The following is a 20,957-nucleotide window of genomic DNA, read 5'->3' on the forward strand; positions in this document are numbered from 1 at the left end:
AATGCAGGCTTGCGTTCGTTACTGAGGTAAATTTCATTTTTTCTCCGGTAGAAATAAATCATCACATTATACATAAATGATATATATCTTTTAAACTCCCTCATTAACGCGTGACAGGAGTGTAGACACCAATCTTTATTATGTGGATTCGGTAAAAGAGATAATTCGCAATAGGAATGTCAACCTGTGATTTGATACATAAGTTAATTGTCGGGGAAGTAAAACTTGATGCTTTTGTAATCCTACATTGCGTGAAGTACGAAGCTCTTTCATTCCATATCAAATTTATCGCCATTAACTCCATGGTTAAAGGCGAGATACGCTTATTTGCCACCTACGTTTTACCGACGTTTGCCAACTAATGTTTACAGAGATATACGTAGACCTGGGGATAAAGAAGCCTCAGCGGATGACCTTCATACATACTATAATATGTTAGTGCGACGCTTGGAAATTAGTATAAAACTTAAAAGGTGCATAGTTATGAATTTTTGGAATAGCACTTCCCTCCCGAGCACCTACTGCATCAGGAATAGTGCAAAAATAGAAAGTGCAGATTTGATTAAACACTCAGGCGTTATCCCGACTCACGAACTCTCCTGGGCGAAGCATATACGGGGAATATATGGATTAGCTACAAAAAAATTAGGATTTATTAGAAGAATGCTGGGGGAGATGTTAAGAGAAGGTTAAAGAGCGAACTAGCTTTCTATCGCTAGTTAGACCTCATTTAGAATATATAGCTAGTATATGTGATCCCCATGAGGTTGGATCAATTCCCGAATTAGATTGCGTGTAACGAAGAGGAGCTAGATTTGTATAACGTTGCTATGATAAACTGCGTAGCGTATTAAAATAATTAGAGGAATGGGAATCGCTCATGAAGTGAAGGTGAAATTATAGATTAAAACTCTTGCATATATTGAAATATGTCCTAAGCGATGATGTTGAAAATTTATCAATATTGGGGGGGGGATATTTTGTGTGAAAAGTAGTCTGGTGTGTAATCACCCCCCCCCCCCCGCCACGTGGTTTACAGAGTACCACATGGAGTCTAATTGTCATGCACAATTCGGATATTCTGCATTATCTATAAAACTTAAAGAGGGCTAACATCAATGTCATACGAGTAGGTGAACGCGAGCGTTCTGCGCCTATACAAAAGTTTCCCTAGATTACCCTCTTCATTTTATACTTATCAGCATCAGTCAAGGACATTAACACGCTGCTAACGGGACTGACTTTATTTCTAAATTAACATAAATTCTCGGGATCAATGAGAAAAACCTCCTCATTTCGACTTTTTTCCTTCATTTTGTCATAATTCGTCTAAGGAATCGATTCTTTTAAAATAGGATACGGATATTCTTCTAATATTCACGCCCAATGACTTATTGAACTAACGAGTACTATTTGGGACAATGAACTACTATACTGCTCACGGTTAATATAAAATTACGATGGTTTCTACAAGATATGTATTCGTGCAGAGCAAAATTAAATACACTTTGACACCGAGTCCTTGGCGTAATTCTTGGATCGTATTTATATTATACATTGTATATATAGAGCAACTCAGGGCACCGGTTTCCCGTGTTGGGGCGGCGCGCCAGCTGCATTTATCCCCAGCAGCGTCTTCAGGCAGAAAGCCAGAACTGTGTCAGGAGGGTTTTCCGACTGCATTCCGTCGCGTACTCGAATCAATCCCGGCGAGGGGTGGAGGGTTGGTGGAGGCTCACGGTCGGGCACATAAAGTGAGGGAAAAATGGGATGGGGGAAGATTCGGGGACCGTTGTACCTGAGACTTGGCTCACCGCACCGAAATTCGTACCCATCCGGCTCTCAACACTCGTGCGAGCCTCGGCACGAGAGGAATGTCCGCAAGCTGTTTACGTCTCTGCCAGACCAGGAGTCGTGTGCTACACTCCTCAAACACCTCTCTACCCTCCATTCTTCCCTTCCTATCACTCCCTCGCTCGCCCGCCCTTTGAATTGTAGGAAGGTTGGAACAGACGGACTTAAAAGAGATTGCGACGACGTTAGCAATTTGACCACGGAGGGGGACGACCGCGAGGAACGAAGGGTTCTGCCATTCAGTCTTTCGTGCAGGCTGTCCTTATTAAGAGAGCTCATTTTACGACTCACGTCACCTGACTGGGCTAAGAATGGCTTAGGAAGCTTCAAGGTTTCCAATGAGGTTTCCCAAGTGAAATGGAAAGTGTTCAAGAAAATTATGCATCAGTGAAATAATAATTATTTCATTCTTGGAATTCACGCGAAACTAGGTCAATGAAGTCCTATTAGTATTTCAAAATAACTTAATATCTACTGTGGTTTCTACAATCGTGTAGTAGTTATTTCCCCACTTTTTCAAATAACTTCCACGAAAAATTTCAATTTCAAACTCAAAGAAAGAGGAATTTATTTCAGACACCGTTCTCAAACAATCTTTATTTTAAAATGTGCACAAACTAGGGAATTTCTAACATATATCAAAATGGTGCAATGGCATAGTATTGCCATGACCACATACAAATTTCTGCAGATAAAACTAAACCGCAGTTTAGAATTAATACCTTAAGTATACATTGGCGACAATTCAAAGGATAATATATAATTCGCCTTAACCGGGATCCCGGTTTTACACTTAATGCACATTTTTTCTAAAACTCATGCCACCAAGTTGCGCCCCGCTGAAGAGCACCGGAAAAATACAGAATCAATGGTATGTATTGAAAAAGGTGCTTAGTTGAAGTAGCCACTCATTTGGCGGCACTTTGTGACCATGAGAGAAGCTTTGCTGAATCTCTGAATCATGAAAGAATTCACCGTTACGGGGAGTGTCATGCTCACCTTGAACCAGAGGCACAATTAAGATCCGCGTGAGAAATACAAGAGAGAAACCTGTTCAGCTCGCAGAGGTACTCCTACGAAATGCAACAACGAAACTCTTAATGACTTACTTGCTTTACTCTGGCGGTTCACCTGAGATTTGTTTCTCAAAATAAAATGGGGACTGCGCGCTATAATTAGCATTTATCAAAAAGTAGATAATTTTACCTGTTTCACGCCTCTGTCTGAGGATTTACATTCGTTCCGATATTTGGGGGAAAGGTGCTGGAAAAACTTGGTGAGTATAGCAGCAGAAAATAGGTGATTAGAACCACCTATTTCCGGCTAGCCCAACCTAAGCTGCTTCAATTCATAAATTATCCATCCTGCTATCGTGACGTGAGCTGGGATGGTTAAACCTCAAGTAACGAAAGGAAAATGAGTGTTACGCTGACATCACAACTTTCATGGAGTACACACATTAGAAAAATAGGCGGTTAAGCCTCAAAGAAGCTAGGCTTCATTGAACGGGCGGTAGGAAGATGCAATGAAAAGGTTAGAGGAAGGTGTTACTTCAACATAGTTGGGCCACATTTAGAGTACGCGACAAGAATATCGGGTCCATGGCAGAAAACGTCAATAAAGGAATTAGAAAAAGTTCAAAGAAAATCCACCAGATTTTGGAAAAATTGCTACGAGAGGAGAGTAAGCGTGACGAGTATGCTGGAGGAATTAGTTTGGCAGTCCCTTGATTCACGAAGAGAGCAGAAAAGACTTGGGCCTTATGGAAGCTATTGAACACCTGAGTTTTCTTGTGACACCGAGGGAATAATCATGGCACCAAATTATATCAGTAGATTCGACCACAAATTAAAAATAAGAGAAATGGACACCGTCACCGATAGATTCAACCATTCGTCCTTACTTCGCAATTATAATTAAAAGCGAACCCATGAGTCCGAATATATTTACTCTAAAACAAACATTTGATGATTCAGTCAATTTTTGCATGAAATATAAAGACATATATGTGTAAGCTAGCAGAAGTTTTGTATGCCTTATATATATATATATATATATATATATATATATATATATATATATATATATATATATATATATATATCGATGATGTTGAAGCACTCAAGTAAGTTTTTTTGTGTTAGAGTCGGTCATTTGCTCTACAATTGGAAATTCCTCGTCGACAAGTAGTCTCCCGAGGTTTATATTTCGTAACCAAATAATTAAATCTTTAACGGTTCCTCTGTGCGGACAAACGGACTCACATGTTACTAAACTGCATACTACTTTGCGATAAAAAATAAGTACGGAAAGTTTGGGACTCACCGGAGATGCTTTGGGGTCGGTCTTGGAGCAGTAGCTCTTGGCTGTTCCGTGGTGTGCCGTCCAGCTAAATTCACCCTGAAAATAAGAGAGCAACTATTATCTAAAAGAATTATCTAGAGAAATGTTTACATGATAAACCAAATGAGGGCCAAAGATTAAGCAAAGATAAAACATTCCCTAAGTTTTAAGAAGGTTAAATCCTGATGAATGTACTATGGCATATTCCATGTCTGGTAATTAGTTGGACTCTGAAAATACGATTGAGTTCAGACGCCGACGCGGGATTGGTCCATGACAATGGGGGGGGTTGCCGTAGTGTTCCGTGGCATGAGACAAATGGCTTCGGAAGAGTTAGTCTTTAATCGTCAAAGGCTTGTAGGAAGCCCGGGGTTGACATTATTGGGTAATAACTGTTAACCAAGGCCCTCCAGAATGGTGCATGCCTCGCAGCGTCTCTGAACGAGGAAGGAATGGGCGACGGTACGTCTTTGTTTAGAATCATCAAAGTTACTTGGGGTGTTTTCAGAGAGGTGATGTGTTCCGTCAAGTAATAATGCATACCCATGAAAAGTGACTGAATAGACTCCAAACACATATGTCACCCACACAAAAACCCGATAAAATTCTACATCTACACCAGCAAGCCAACGCTAGGATGTACGGTAGGGATTGATTCCATACCTGGCCCGTAGCAAAGTTTTATTTGCATTTTATTTGTCACTTACCAATAGGCAGGTAAATAATTCAAATGACTGAATAATTGTTTCAGCTGCTACAGGCACTAGGGTATCAAAGTGTGAAATGCTTCTCTAAGTATGCAAGTTGAGCAGCTATAAGAGTTTCGACAAAGTGCCGAAGCGAAGAATGATTTCGTCAAAAATACCCTCTCTCACACCTAGTCTCAATTCTTCCAAAAATATTTTATTACACACACGCCAGGGTGACCAGAAGTGTCATAATAACTTCAATTAGCGTTTTTTTGAGAAGCGGTAGGAGTTCTTTATCTAGTCTTCAACCAAATTCAGATAATCTAGCGTCAAAAAACTAGTGTTGTAAAGTATTTGAAAAAATATTATTAATAGGGAGAAAATCGACGCCTATGCCGAGTCTGGAAATGTCTACAATGACGCCGCCAAATAATGTCCCTTCGAAATCCTGCTAAGGTGGAGGCGCATTCAGCCGTATGCGGGAATGGCCGATGCCATGGATTCAAAATGTGGTAATTGGTCCAGGTTTGAAACTCGGACAGAAAGAGGCGCAATTAGACACAGAGGTGCAAAACGGTGTTGATGAGGAAGTGCTCTGTGAGATGATCCGTGATAAAGAGCTGACCAGATAATTCCAGGCAGTCGCGTGTCGCCGCTAGGGACTACCGGGTTAAAATACTGGTGCTACAACTCCGACACGGTAGAAAGCCGTTAGGTGATCCGGATGAGGCGGAATTTATTGCGAGTCTAGCTGTGACGGAGGCTTTTTCCCTCAGGTGGCAGCTGAGGAATACCCTTGCCATTCATCATGTCTGCGTCAGCAGCTCGAAAAGCAGTCGGACTTGGATTCACGCGTACGTATTTATTAGGGGAGAGTAAACTACAAAATTAAAATTTTGCTCACCACATAAATTCTGCTCTTGTTTGTCGACCGGTCCTGTTTGGCGTGGAGGTCTTTCATTACGGCCGCCGCATTAGCTGAAAACTTCTCGAATGTGTTTCCCGAAGATTCCTTTTTCCCGGTGTCAAACGCCTCGGGTATCATCTACTCAGTGATTTGCCTTTATACAACCAATTGCAATTAACATACTTGTACAATAATATCATATTAACTCACATTGGTTACATTAAATAAACTGAAAGTTAGACTCTTCCATTAGCGCCTGGTTGAGAATTTCTGTATAGATTACAAAGTCTTTCAAGTTGTGATGGCGTATAATAAATTTGAAACTCCAATAGCCGTAAACAGTTTACCTTTCTAAACAAAGTGAAAATGAAATTAATTGGCTAGCGCCACAAGTCAAAAAGGGGTAAAGGTAAAAAAGGATAATGAGGTAGGTAAAAGGGGTAAAAGGTAAAAAAGGAGAGGATAAGAAAGGTGAATACGAATACGCGTATTTCGGCCACAAAGTAGCCCTCTTCAGCGTACTGAAGGGTAATCGTCACTACAACACAAGTCGAAGTGAGAAAGGGTAAAATTGATTGGATTGCCCTTACCCTTTCTCACTTCGACTTGTGTTGTAGTGACGATTACCCTTCAGTACGCTGAAGAGGGCTACTTTGTGGCCGAAATACGCGTATTCGTATTCACCTTTCTTATCCTCTCCTTTTTTACCTTTTACCCCTTTTACCTACCTCATTATCCTTTTTTACCTTTACCCCTTTTTGACTTGTGGCGCTAGCCAATTAATTTCATTTTCACTTTGTTTAGAAAGGTAAACTGTTTACGGCTATTGGAGTTTCAAATTTATTATATATTACTAGCCGTAAGAGCTCATTTCTATCAATATTGTGATGGCGTGACTGAGAAATTTCAATACAATAGATATATACTATATGGTCATAACAGCAAGTGGGTCATATCCTATGCGAATTGCGATTAGTAAGTAAGAGTACCGGGAGATTTCTGGGGAAGAGGATCGATGAATACTAGCAAGATATCTAGATTGTATTTCGAAATAGCATACTAAATCGGGATTGACACTAAACTATGACAAATGTTAAGTGGTAAACTTCTTTAAAAGATGAACGGGATTTGTTTACAAATTTACTGGAGTTGACCTAGAAGTAGTTGATACGGTAAAATACCTAGGTTTTTATAACTGACGACTTATCATAGGGCCCCCATTTACTTAAAATCAGCGGACAAGCAAATAAATAATTGGATATTCATAAGATGCGCTGCTGACAGGAGTAAATATAAGGTCAAGAAACGTTGCCTACATGCTCTTGTAAGGCCTCATTTAGAATATTAATGCAGTGTATGGGATCCGACAGAAAACGGCCTCATTCTGGAAATTGAGCAGGTTCGACGGAGGGCAGCCCGTTTCGTTAAAAACTGTTTCGACAAAACGAAAAGCGTCACGTAAATGCTTCTGGAGTTGGGTTGGGAATCATTAAAACAAATAGGATTTAATTCTAGGCTGAACTTATTACCTAGGCGTGTAAGACTTTATCTAATACCTCCTTAAGATCCAAGAAAATCGTATCTACTTTTTTGTCCCTATCCCCCGATTGCAAGACAACGCGTATAAAAAGCCCCGAGTGCCTTTCACATAATCCCTCCTTTCTGAATCCCTGTTTCCAGGATATAAGACTGTGAGTGCGCAGAAATGTCATGACGATGCTAACTGTGATATGTTTTAGGACTTCATCGGAGAGGAAGGTTAGAGAAATCGGTCGGTATTCATTTGGTCTTGTCAATTTCCACAATTACAGATAGGTGTGACGTTATTTATTTTCCAGTCCAGGGAAACTAGGTATTCCAAAATATATTTGCTAAATATTATTTCTAACAAGGGCAAAACATCGGGCACAATCACTTCCGGAACTCTTCCGGTAGTATCCTCTAGTCTGGGGAATTGTTTGTTTCAATGTGGAGGGGATGTTGCGTTATTACTTATCGTGTCATTTTAATGTCATCCATCTATTTAACATGTGTCTGACTGGGCCTTCATTAGGTAGGCTTGTGTCATGAGTATAGACGCTTAGAAAAAGCTTATTTAAAATATTCGCTTTTTGGGTGCCGTCTAAAAATATAAAACCATCGTGGTCTTTAAGGGACTCGATGCTTGAACGTTTTGCCAGCAATTCTCTAACGCTGGGCCAAAAGTCTTAGGGCTATCCTCCAAGTAATCGCACAGATTTTTTTCTTTTAAAGTTTGCTGAAGCGCTTTGTTTCATTCTTTGCAATGTATCCTCACGACATAGAGAGTATTTTCCCCGCTTTATTTCAAAAAGCGTTCCTACGCATGTTTTTAAAAGCAGTTTTGCATTCAGAATGCAATTTCCTTCGTGTCCTTGATGCTCATCTAGCCTCATCGTTGCACCACCGTGATTCTTGCTTTTGTGTTTTGTTTTGTTTTGCTAGGAATATATGTATCTATACCTTAAATTAAATATAAGAAACACCTCCCTCTAGTAGTAGAATTTTGCACTTTCATAATAGGCAATAGTAAGTTTTCCTGAGAATAAACATTAACATTCCTTATAGTTTCCTTTTCGGAAAAGGTACACCTTTCTCATGGCTTTTACGATTTCATTTTCCGACGCATACAGTTGGGCAGCAATGGCTTTTTGGCCACTAGTTCCTTCGGTTACGTGTTAATGTGGATGATTTCGGGGTGGTTAATCAAACGGATGTCTAGAATAGAATGTTCTTTTATCTGGTCAGTGTTCTTACTGTTTGGTGCAGAGGTGGTGAGCAGACTAAGTGTCACCTCGCAAGAATCGCGGTTTCTCGCTGCGATATCAAGGCAGTAGTTATCCCACTGTATTGTAGGATGATCGAAATCAACTTCAATTTAATAAAAATGTTTTCATGTTTTTGCGGCTGAAATGCGATATTTGGTTATCTAGGGCGTGTAATGCGTTTCAAGAGGAATTGGGTGGCCAGTGAATGATTATACGTGTGTTTTTGCCTGGTTATTTCTTTATGTTGCACACCAAATGCTCTCAATTACATCATCAAAATTGAGCGCATAGCTTTTTAAGTTTCTTCTGGGCGGAAATTCTATACTCCTACTCCATTGCTGATAACACTGTCTGAACGGTATATGCTATGCCCTCAAGGGAGAACTTCACCGTCCTTGACAGCCTCGGTTAGCCAGCTCTCCGTTTCCAAAACCATGTCAGCACCTACATTTCGGAATACATGTTTTCGGAATATGTAATTATCTTCCTTGCTCTATAAGATGCACTTTACGATAGTGAATTTGGAAATCATTTTAGTTTTTCAGTAATAAAACCGAAATAAAAATTAATGGTTGGGATAAAGTTTATTAGTAATACGACTAATTATCAACGTAAATTTCTGGCAAATCATTCGAAATAGGAGTATAACCTCACCTCTGTAAAACACATATATCATTAGCAATTCAACTGTTTACATGCACCTAGGAAAAAACGACCTTTAAACTAAAATAAACAGCTAATACCTGTAAGAAACAATGAGCGAATCCTTACTGACAGTGAGGATGAAAAAACACCGAAACGCCGAATACATTATTGCAAATATTAAAATAGAAGTGTCTGCATGTGACGACCTGATTGCTCAAACGCATACCGGTTAGTTGATTTGCCACATATATTTTTGAACTTCAGAGCGATTCACATTCAGTCATGACTGAAGTAATTTGAGATTAGCCTGTCTTTAAAAGTGCCTCCCTAAATGATGACTCCATTTAAAAGAAATGCTTTGGGCCAGCTACGCCGTGAACTAATGACTGCATCCGTTGAAGGTTTTAAAGAAGTTCAACCGAAGCAGGAGCATAGAGGACAATTTCATGAGGTCACAACTGTGAAAACGGAAGGGGCGGGTGACTCCACAGCTAATGAGAATTCCATGGGGCGACGATTAGTGAAAGTCATTAGGGACGAGGTGCGACGCAGGTCACGCTAAAAGAGACGCTTCCTGAGAGTTCAGCAATTGTTAGCGATTACTTGGACAACCCTCAGGCGAATAAAATTGTGGCTCGGTACGCGTAAAAAATATTTCCCACTCAGATTACATGCCTGGAATAAGTCAACCGACATTTCCATGAACACGACAACTGTGACAGAAGGAACAGGTGGAAAAAGGCATGTGAACAGTTGCAGACGACTAACTTCGCACTTCGTTTCGTCAAAACAATCTCTATAAACAGTAAAAAATTATTTTAAAGAAGAAATAAATTAATTATTTTCACATGAGTTTTCCAGGGATTTAAGCACTTGAAGAAATATTTCAATTTGTCTTCAGTAGCTCAGACATGATTTCTGCATAACCTAAAAACTCGATAGCTAAATTGAAGAACTTTCAAAATCATTGCGCTACATTTGAGGAACTTACCGGACAAATTTGCTAGTCACACACATTTATCCAGATTTATAAAAAGGAACCTAGAATTAGCTCGAATTATATGGGTATTTTGTGAACATGGTTCACCATTTATTATTTCCGCGATATAAAATAATTTTATATTACTTATTTTCCTTTTTATATCTGAGTCATCGCAAGGTAATTCTTTCATTTTCCCCTTCGTTGCCTGCCTTAACTTCAACCTTCAAGTATAGTAATCACCTTCACTGGCCATCAATCATAATATATGTTCACTAAGTTTATACGTAAGCCTAACCTATTCTATTTATATTTTTCTCTTTGACATCTGTCATTATTAATTTCATTCATCTCACCCGAGATTTTTCTCTGTATTTTCCTTCCAGTAATATCTTCATCAGACGATCCTGTCGCAAAATTTTTCCGATAAGGTTTTAAGATTGTATACATACGTATGGTTCACGTTATTGGTAGGTCAATAGATAAATGGTTAATTTTAAGGAATTTAAAGGACAATCCTTTTGTATAATTTCCTCCATTTTCGCCTCGGCCACATTCATGACTTTTTTTCAATTAAATTGTTTAAATTATACCAGAGACAGTAAGAAACAACTGATTGAATTTTACCGCAATGAAGTTTTGTAAGCCGTAGGGACGTATTGAGAAAGAAGGAACACTGGGGAAAGAGAGAACTCGAAAGACAAGACAACTTTCTGGTGAGGAGAGTAAGTATTTCAGTTCTGGAAACGGCTGCCTCGAGCCTTCCTTGCCTGGAGGATCGAATGGGACATAAACCTTATGGCCCCTCTGGATTCAAACATCGCCTCTATCACGTGTGCGTGGCCACGGATAACGGCGAGGGGAGGGAAGGGATGAGAATTTCAACTCCATTCATCTGAGATGGGAAAAGGGGAACGTGCCGAGGAGATTCAAATGAACATGAAGGCGGGCTGTGAATATGTATAGGAGAATTTTCGGCCTTATGAAGAGGAGAAATTGGTATAACATAGTAGAATTTGCTCCCTTTAAACTCCTTAAAATTTCATATTTACTTCGTGAATTCATTAAAACATGTGTGCTAACTGAGCCGAGCCATTTCCATGGATCCAAGTGTCGGACAGCTAAAAGGGAGAAATGCATTGGTTTCAAGGAAATTTATTCTTTTAAACCTTACATTGAGTTTCCTGAACTTAAATTTGACAATGAGCGATAAGAACCACGATATTTTCTGTTTATAATACCCCGAATTCAGGTTGGGTGTGGATAAAAAATAAGTACTAATGACTAATTCTAAAACATTTTCCGTTAATTGCGACACCTCATGGCTCACATCTTATTAACCAGTTATTGAGTAAGGAGTTAATTTGAAACTTTTAGGGACAGGAAAAATCTCCTGGTCGACCAGTACGATGATGGAAATCGACTTATAGTGAAAAAGTTGAAAAAAGGAAGTTGTAGATAGTAAATACCAGCACGCAAGCACATGACTAAGTAAATGAAATACATATTTTTACATCTTATGCATTTCTTTCTCCACTTCACCCATTTTGAAGGAAAGTAACATTTGGGTTTGCAATAATAAGTTAGATTTATTGGAGTTAACAACAGGGATGTTTTGAAGAACATATTTGAGGAATATTGCTGGTAAATATGGAAGAGATGGGGTAAGAAACAGGATCACTAAAGAATCCGGATGGGTTAGTGCCGTGATAGATGAACATGAAAGGAGCGGACACCCATGTTCGTATCATGTCGCAAGGAAAGATAAAGAAAAGCGTAGAAATACCGAACATATTTGTAATAGCGAGAGAAGCAAATTACTTGATATAAAAGGATTCATCCACAAATTTGAAATAGCGTTTAATTCAAGGATGCGATGGATGAGCAAGTATCGATATTAAAATATTATTCCATAGTAGAAGTTTTGATGATGTGCGTTCAGAACGTAGATAAAAATGCAGTTCTTAATATGTTCCATGCTGCCGTAGCATTAGCGACTGTAGTAGTGGCATTAGGTTTGTCAGATGAAAAATGTAGGACTATGTATCAATAATTAAATGAAGAACACAATCTATCTTTTCACAACAGTGGAAAGATACATTGTGTTGCTCATTTAATGAGCATGAACTTCCACAAAGTGGAGCCGGGAACAATCGAACACTTCGTATCAACATCATATCAATAGGCTCCTTAAATCCATCTCTACATATCCCTTGTAATGCTCACAAGCAAGGATGGTAGTAAAAAGCACAATGTATCGTTCTGCCTCTACTACAGGACTGGCCTTTATGTAGTATCAGTATGTGAACGCCCTAAAGGCTTAATCACTGGGCTACAGAGACCTGGATCACAGACCAACAAATCAATATGCAGCAGAGAATGCTCGTAGAGAGGCGGCACTTGAACTCTCTTTCCTCTTTACACGACGAAAACAATTTTCATTGATCTCACAGGTTCAGATTGGTACCGACATAAACGCGCGTTTGATACGTGGACAAGCGTCGGAAGGGAATACATACACGTGCATAATTATATCGGATTTACTCCCTGAATTCCATCTATATGATATCCTATAAGTCGGTGCAAAATATTTGGCTAATCGAGTTCTATTTGGCCTAAAACGGAGAGAGAAAGAGATGGAAATGAGGGAGGAGAAATAGGGATGAAAAGTTGCAGGGAAGGGAATAAGAGGGGCTAAAAATGAATTGAGAAAGGATGATAGGAGAAGCAGGTGTTGAGAATAAATACTACCCCCTTCTTTTCCAAGGAAGTTGAGTCACGTAAACAAATGCATTGCCCTCTCACCCCGAGATAGAGTCGAAAAGAACGTGCCCAAAGGCTTCTCGGACCACTGCATCCCCCTTCCAACTTCCCCGCCCCTGAGTCCCGCCACACCCGAAAAAAAGAAACGTTCCTCTTTGTCCTCTCCGCGTCCCTCGGAAGGAGAGGACCATTCTGGATCTTCATTCCCCGCCCCCTTTCCCAGCCCCACGCCCCAAGACTCCATCTCCCCCTTTCTGCCTCTACTTCCTACGTCGCAAGCAGCTAAATGACACGAAATATGAACGAAACGCTTGAGATGGGAGGCACGCCTTTGCTTGGATCAAATCAACCCTTGACGAAGGGCATAAGTTCTGGGCTGTTTCGAGGGGAGGAGGAAAGTGGGAGGACGGAGATAAGAGAGGGAAATGAGTAGAGAGAGACAGAGAGAAGATGAATAGGGAAGAGTGAAATGAGAGATAAAAAAATGGGGAAGGAAGCGAGACGATGCAATCTGGTCACGTGTTCGCCCCAGTTTAAAAATAACGAGAATTTTTTCGCCTCGGCGTCACCTCGCCAGAGTGGGGTGCGTTTTGTTGGGGTGAGGATGAGTCGGTAGGGTAAGGGAGAATGGAATAAGAAAAGACGTGAAGTTGAAGAGCGCGAGAAGGAAGGAGAGAATGTATGTGGAGGGAGGACAGTGACCAGGATAAAATACTGATCTACTAGTTTGGTACGGTGAGTGAAAGTGGCCCGAAGAAGATTCAGATTAGGGTCCAACTTCCTTAACCAAACGATTGGATGTGTGGTAAAAACCTCATGTACTGAAGGTAGTGAATTTGTGTGGTATCACTATAAACGAAAGTCACGGGTACTGGGGATTCTATGTTGATCTTGGGTGCATAATTGTTAGGTGGGGCACCACTGAAATACAGGACCTGTATACCTGATTCATCCGATGATGTTGCCTTGCCACGAAACAATGGTCGTAAAAAATAAAAATTCCAGTGAACTCTAGAGCTAAGTTACTCTTGCCTCATTAACGACTACATCATATAATTGATTGTGTAAGAGGCAACAGAAGGGAGAGATAGAATTTGTTTGTCTTTACTATTAATGAATCAAGCACAAGAAACAAACACTCCTCTTTACAGAAGATAAACCTCCCGTTATAACCCCTCTCGTGTAGTATTAGAGGCCAACTATAAACCGTATCGTCGCTATCTGTTATTCACCTAGGATTACCTCTGCTAATTACGAAAGGAAATGTAAACGCCTGATTACTCGTCTTCAAGACTTATACTTTTCGAATCAATATCTGATTCTCCACCCGCCATAAACACCACAAATCTACATGTTACGCATACGCCAGCTATCACATCAATATACTCCTATGATCTGTAAAATATTTATTCACTCCACTCATTTAACTCTAACAAACGCCTTCTCGAAAATCTATGAAACAACGAAATGAAACCATAAAATTTACGAAAAGAACAAATATATCCTGATCATACTGATATTAGTTATATTAGATATATTAGTAATATCATTACTGCTTTGGCATCATCATTTCCTAAATAATCGTTTGCCCTGCATTGGATCCTCTTATAGATGATGCAAAGTACCACTTTGTCTCTGTGTGTGAAAACAAAGTTATTGCTTCATTGTCCTCAAATACAGGTATACGCAATACCTGTATTACTGCCTTTCCCTTTTTTTGGATGAGAACTAACTCTCGTCTGAAGAAATCTTCCAGCTTATATCCTCCCTCTTAAAAAATACGAATCAGTCCATAAAACCGTTTCCTTCCACGTTTTTAAAATCTTTAATTAGTCCCGCGGGGATTATTATTGTTATCTACCTCCACGGCCTTATTTGATTTCAATTCTCTTGCAAATTTCAAACGCACTTTATACCTCGCAAACAAATATGAGTGGTTCTAAGCTATCCCCATATACATTACGCCATACTCCCTTTCTGTCTAAGCTTTATGTCCATAAAGCTTAGACAGAAAGCATAATATCTTTAACATACAAATCGTCCACGTAATTTTCCCATCACTCTCGAAGCTCTTTATGTCCAGTTAGTATTTTCCAGACGTATATTTCATAATGTGCACGAATTGTCCCTTTTTACTTCCTGATATATCTTTTTTCTTTCTTCTATACACACACACACATACATATATATATATACATATATATATATACATATACATATATATATATATATACATATACATACATACATATATATACATATATATATATATATATATATATATATATATATATATATATATATATATATATATAGAGAGAGAGAGAGAGAGAGACAAAGCTATGTGATTTTTCGGGTACCAGATTTTCCTGGGAAACCATAGCCGGCACAGGGAAAGGAACTGGCCCCCCCTACCCTAATGTGTCAATTTCACACGCTGTCGGGCTTGGTGCTGGGGAACTCTACCATCACCTACCAAACCGACCTTTGGGTTGATTACTGTGCTTATGGTTTATATATAAACATTCACATGGAAATAGATATAAGGAAAAGGGATAGGGCCGCATATAAAGGACGAACACAAGAGAGGCGGGGAAGGCGGAATCGAGCAGATCACAAGCGCTCTTCTTCAGCATCCTCAGGCATGAAAAATAACTGAGTCAGGGAATAAGGTACCGTAAATAATAACTCTTATTCTTTCAATTGTACAACACTTTCAAAAAAGGAAGTTATGTCGCCGCACCTTGATTCAATTATGAGGTTACTCTTACTCTTTACATTTCTGTGCTGATTCTTTTATGCGCTCTCCATGTGACTTTATGACCTACTTTATTTGGCCTTCATGACCGAGGTCTTCATTCAGAAATACTACTCGTATCATATCATTCCACTTGTTTTATGTTCCTGACAATGCTATTTCTTCTCAGTATGTGTCCAGTTTTAATATTTACGTAGTTTTTTATCACATTTGTCTCCTATTTTCTGTTTTCCCTACGTGTATCTTTATTTTCCTTTGTTTATATGATCATTTGAATTTAAGCATCCGTCACCATCATAGGGTTTCCTTGGCTTCTATTACTTCGTGAGTCACATAATTCATGGATTTCAACATACCGTCCACTTTTATTTCAATAAATGATGGAGTAATATGTACAAGTATAGTTTATTCAGTTTTATTTTGTTTTTATTACATGATTGAGACTCGGGAAGTAATCCTTGATAGAAGAGACCCTATTACAGTGCTTTAGTTGGAGTAAATCGTAGCAGTCTTTGTGAGAGTACTTAAAATGCTTTTACCAGTTCATCTATTCGGCCCAGAAAACAAAAGTCATGTAAAAGGGAGCTAATTAATTGGCGAATGAAATGGCTTCTCGGAGTGACATTTCAATAAAGTAGATGTCCTTTACCCTTGACTTAAGAGTTAGTTTAGGAGCTTCAATGCCGCACAAACTCTCTTGGTGAGTTCCGGCATGGCTGTGATTTACGTCTCTTTTGTGCGAAGTTCGGTAATGGAGGACTATTTGACTGACTCGAGAGAGTAGGAGTGGAGATGGGGAAGTCTGGGATGAAGGTTAAGTAACTCTTCTATCCGTTATCCCCCCGAGGGCCTATGTCTCCGTCCTTCCCACGTCCGATTCTTCTCCCGGGCCTCTTTCCACGACCTTCATAAACTGCACTTTCCATTAATATTTCCTAACCTTTTCCTCTTCTGTGTGTCTCCTTCATTCTTAATACTTTCCAAGCCATGAAGTTTCCAATGACGTATTCTTACTTTTTTAAATGAGGTTTTATGGATTGATTATAGCAATGAAATGACCCCCTATGTAGAAGCATTAACTGGGAAGAAAAGAAATGATTACCAGGAGAGAGTAGAAAAAAATGTCAGCATCTTGGTCATGGTGATGCCGGAATATGTATGCAGATTCTATTTGTTTGCTCAAATGTTCAAAATAAAGAAACCAAGTTTCGTTTGCAGCGAGTAATTTCGGATAAAATCTTCCCTTCCTGTAGCATTAACCTCACCTGTAACGAAACTGTGCGCCATCACACTTCTAATCGGGTATGGGCAATCTCGGTAATGACTGCGTACAAATTTGATCTCCGTCTATTTTTCCATTATCAGCGAGTGAGTGGCACCAAATGAAATTTTTCAATATTTCTGTTGGTTCTCTTAACGCTAATCGACGACTCTCTCTCACAATGGCAGAGGGTTAATGTTTACTCCCGCAAGAATAGTGGCTGGAGTTCCAGGTCCACTTTCCTTTGAAATTGATTGTCTCCGCGATTTAAACATTAAAAACCATGTTCCAGCGGTTTCATTTGGAGGAAATTACTCTCCATTAGAATGCTGTACGTACAATAAGCCTCCAATACATTAGCTTCGACTGACATTTTATTCATGCGTGGCAAAATTTCAATGCAGCGTCGTGTGCTACGTGCCTCTATCGTTACCATAAGCGGACTGAAAATGTCCAACTATCGACTACCGCCGAAGCATCACGAGAGTGAAGTCTATGAATCTTATACCACATATACATTGCACATTTAGATATCAATAAAACATAAAATTAAACCTTTATGCAAAAAATGACTAAATAAAAAATGTAAGAACCCTATTAAACGAACAGCTCTCCTACTCAGGGGTTTGTTCAGTTCATTTTTGTCCAGTTTCTCGAGTCTTCTATTTAAGTCTCCCCAAGTATCCATTACAAACCAGTTGGGTTTCATAATTTCATCTTTAGGGATAAAAAACAATTTCGAGAGCCAATTTGATTCAATTATTAAAGCTGTGCTTCAGCTTACAGGATTCATCCCTGATCATGACCTCTCCTTTTCCTTTCATCATGATTTGATGAAAGGAAAGGGAAAGAGACATTCAGGGCATCGGTGAAAAAGATAGATTAACAAAGCTGGGAGGATGCCTGGGCTTAATGAAACATGATAAAATATATCCCTCCGAGGACTATTGAGTAATCTCCCGTGATGTTGGAAGAAATGATAAGGTGTAAATACGAGATGGGTTTAGTTCGTACAATTCAAGTATTAGTTCGTATTTGTAGTGGAATTTTCCACAGAAATCAATCCGACACAAATTCTATGATAACGGTATACTGTCAACAAAACGTGAATTTTTCTTCTGAGAAATTATTTTTTTCCAACAGCAGAGATACAAATGTTTGCACGCGACACGAGAAGGGAGATGCATACTATCGCGACTGGTTTAAAAATGGCATCTTAAGCGAAAGACATTCCTAGAGACAAATTATATATAAATTTACAGACGTGCAAGAACAACTTAAGGGGTGTGAAATATCTGAATGGTTTATAAAGATATAAGAAATTGTTGCCATGTTCAAATAAAATAATGAAATACCAATCTACAACCCTCAGCGATTATTCACTATTTTTGGTTTGGAATAAATATCAAAATATATTGTTCCTAATAAAAAATCATGCACGCATATAAACTTAACGCGGTTCTCTTCTGGGAACAGGTTAAGTCATACAATCCAGATTTTAGTTAATTCAGGGAACATATTCCGTTTAACAAATCTTTCCCTCATTGTATTATCATTTAAAGTTCACTCGACTGTGACGTTCATGCATAGTTTCTTATTAGATCACATCCTCCACACAATAAAGTATTCCTAGGCTGGTGGGAAACTTTTACAATATTCAACCATGACTTCCTCAGTCTATTCATTCTTCTCAAAACATACTCCTCTATTATATTCGGTTCGAATCCCAACCATCAACTTTTCATAACTAAATAAGCATAGCACACTTTTCATCAATCTGGTGTAACAATTCAACTTTCAGGGGTCTACTCATTCATCTCTCAACCTTGATCATTTTTACCACAAACACACTTCAGATACCCATTCCACCGCATCTAGTCGACGAATTCTACCTACATACAACAATATGCGGATGAGTAAACATACACGGTCAATTTCAATGCCTTACAAAAGATTCTTTTTGATATAATCCACATATTACTAACAACTTTTCTTCATTTATCCTTCCAATTAATGTAGTCGAGGTGAGTAGATGCTTAAAAAAATGTGGTAAGTTAAATCTGAAAAATAATTTCAAAATATAATAAACTCTTTTCGTCAGTAGAAGAAAAGTTCAACCAACCGATATCTCCGAAAAAGAAGAAAAACACTTTTCAGAGTATGAAATCCATTGCGTTCCAATACTTCATTAGCAGAGAAACCTTCGATCTCCTTCAAGGCAGTAAGACAATTAGAGGAACTCCAACGCACCCAGCAATGATCTCACCCGGGAAAATTCTCACGCATAAAAACCGCTGTTCATTCCACAGCCCCGACTCATCCCTCATAAGCTCTCCGGGCGGCAAACTGAGGGCGACCGATGGAGGAAAGGCCGGATGAGAAGTTAACAGGAGACAGAACATGATGACCGCTAAAGAGTTCTCGGTTGGCGTCAAAAATGCACACGGCCCGCGGTTTTCATTTTATTTAATGTCGATTTTACTCTTTCTATCGGGCAACTTGCTGGTTAATGTTTTAATCAATCAATAAAATCAAGGTTCAATGAATTATGCTCATTGCGTTCGTTTTAACGCCAATCTTATTTATTTTTTTGGAAATGCTACTACATAATTCTGGAGAAAAGATGATGGCATCCTTAGGTATACGTGATTGCCTTTGGTTCAAAAAATTTATAATATATTTTGCATAATCGCAAACTCAAATATTATTATTTTATTGCTTCTTTGAAGATTTCATCTATTGTAGTAAGCATAATGTGAAAGCATACGGGCGAGAGGTGGTTCCATAGTATGAGAGGGAATACGTTGGTAATTTCGAACATTCATTCAGAGTTCGAGTGCGAGGACGCCAGCGGTAAAATAAGTCTTGCTTTCAGCGACAAAAAGAGAAATGCCAGAGAGAAAATAGAACGCATTCATGAAAACATGTGTCGCTTCTTTCATGAATAAACTGAAAGTTTTCGAGCTCCGTCGTGGGAGTTTTGATCGGACATTGAGTAGGCGATATGATCGGCTGCAGTGGAAACGAGGAGGGTCGAGGAAGAATGGGCTCGGGGGTGGGTGCGGAGACGAGGGGAAAAAAGGGACCATACGACACTTCGGACAGTGGATATCGCAAGGGATACGCGGTTATAGGTTCTGGGGTCAAACTTTACGAGGAGAGAAAAATACAACGGGTAATAAAGTGCGAAAAGGTATACAACTAAAGAAACAAGAACGATATCCTGAGGGTGTATAAAAAATTTAAGTCAAGAAAAAGAGGAAATTCACATAAATAAGATCCATATCAAGTGTGTGTGTTAAGAAAGTTTCAAGCAAAATTCCAAAACTTTCTTCTCCTCAACTGCATACTGCCTACAAATTGGGCATGTTAAAAAAATTACAACTTTCCATATTGTACTCAATCGAATCGGGGTATATGAACGTTACTATATGATATAATTAATTAAAACTGATGCTCGACATAGCCCCGATTTATTTGAATATCATTTTATGGAGTGATTACGGAAATAATGACAATAGTTTTAAAACAAATTAGTTTTTTTGCCAGAAGTAATTCGGAAAATTATTTCAATCGGGGTTCAAGAGGGGAAAGTCTTGCCATCCAAAACCATAAATCATATTAAGCGTAGTGCATCATGTCACAATACTATTCAATTTTTCGATAATATCTCCCCAGTAAACCAGGACAAAAATATGAGTTGCAACATTGATTTAGTCCAATAAATATTCTCTATCAGCAGAAGGTGCCAGGATGCAAAAAAGCAGCGCTCCAGAGCGAACCATAAGCGACTTATTTACCTGGGGAGGAACGACTAAATGCGAACGAAAACGTAATTCGTGAATTTGCCAGGGTGATAAAAAATTCCAATTTGACAAGCCGTGATAACTGATGAGTCACATTTTAAGAATGTGGTGCGATAATACAATATGACTTTAAGGCAATAAAGATACCTGTTATCTTGGCCTAGGC

The sequence above is a fragment of the Hetaerina americana genome, unplaced genomic scaffold, assembly GCF_022747635.1.
Source record: "Hetaerina americana unplaced genomic scaffold, ioHetAmer1.1.p SCAF_2, whole genome shotgun sequence".
NCBI classification, from domain to species: domain Eukaryota; kingdom Metazoa; phylum Arthropoda; class Insecta; order Odonata; family Calopterygidae; genus Hetaerina; species Hetaerina americana.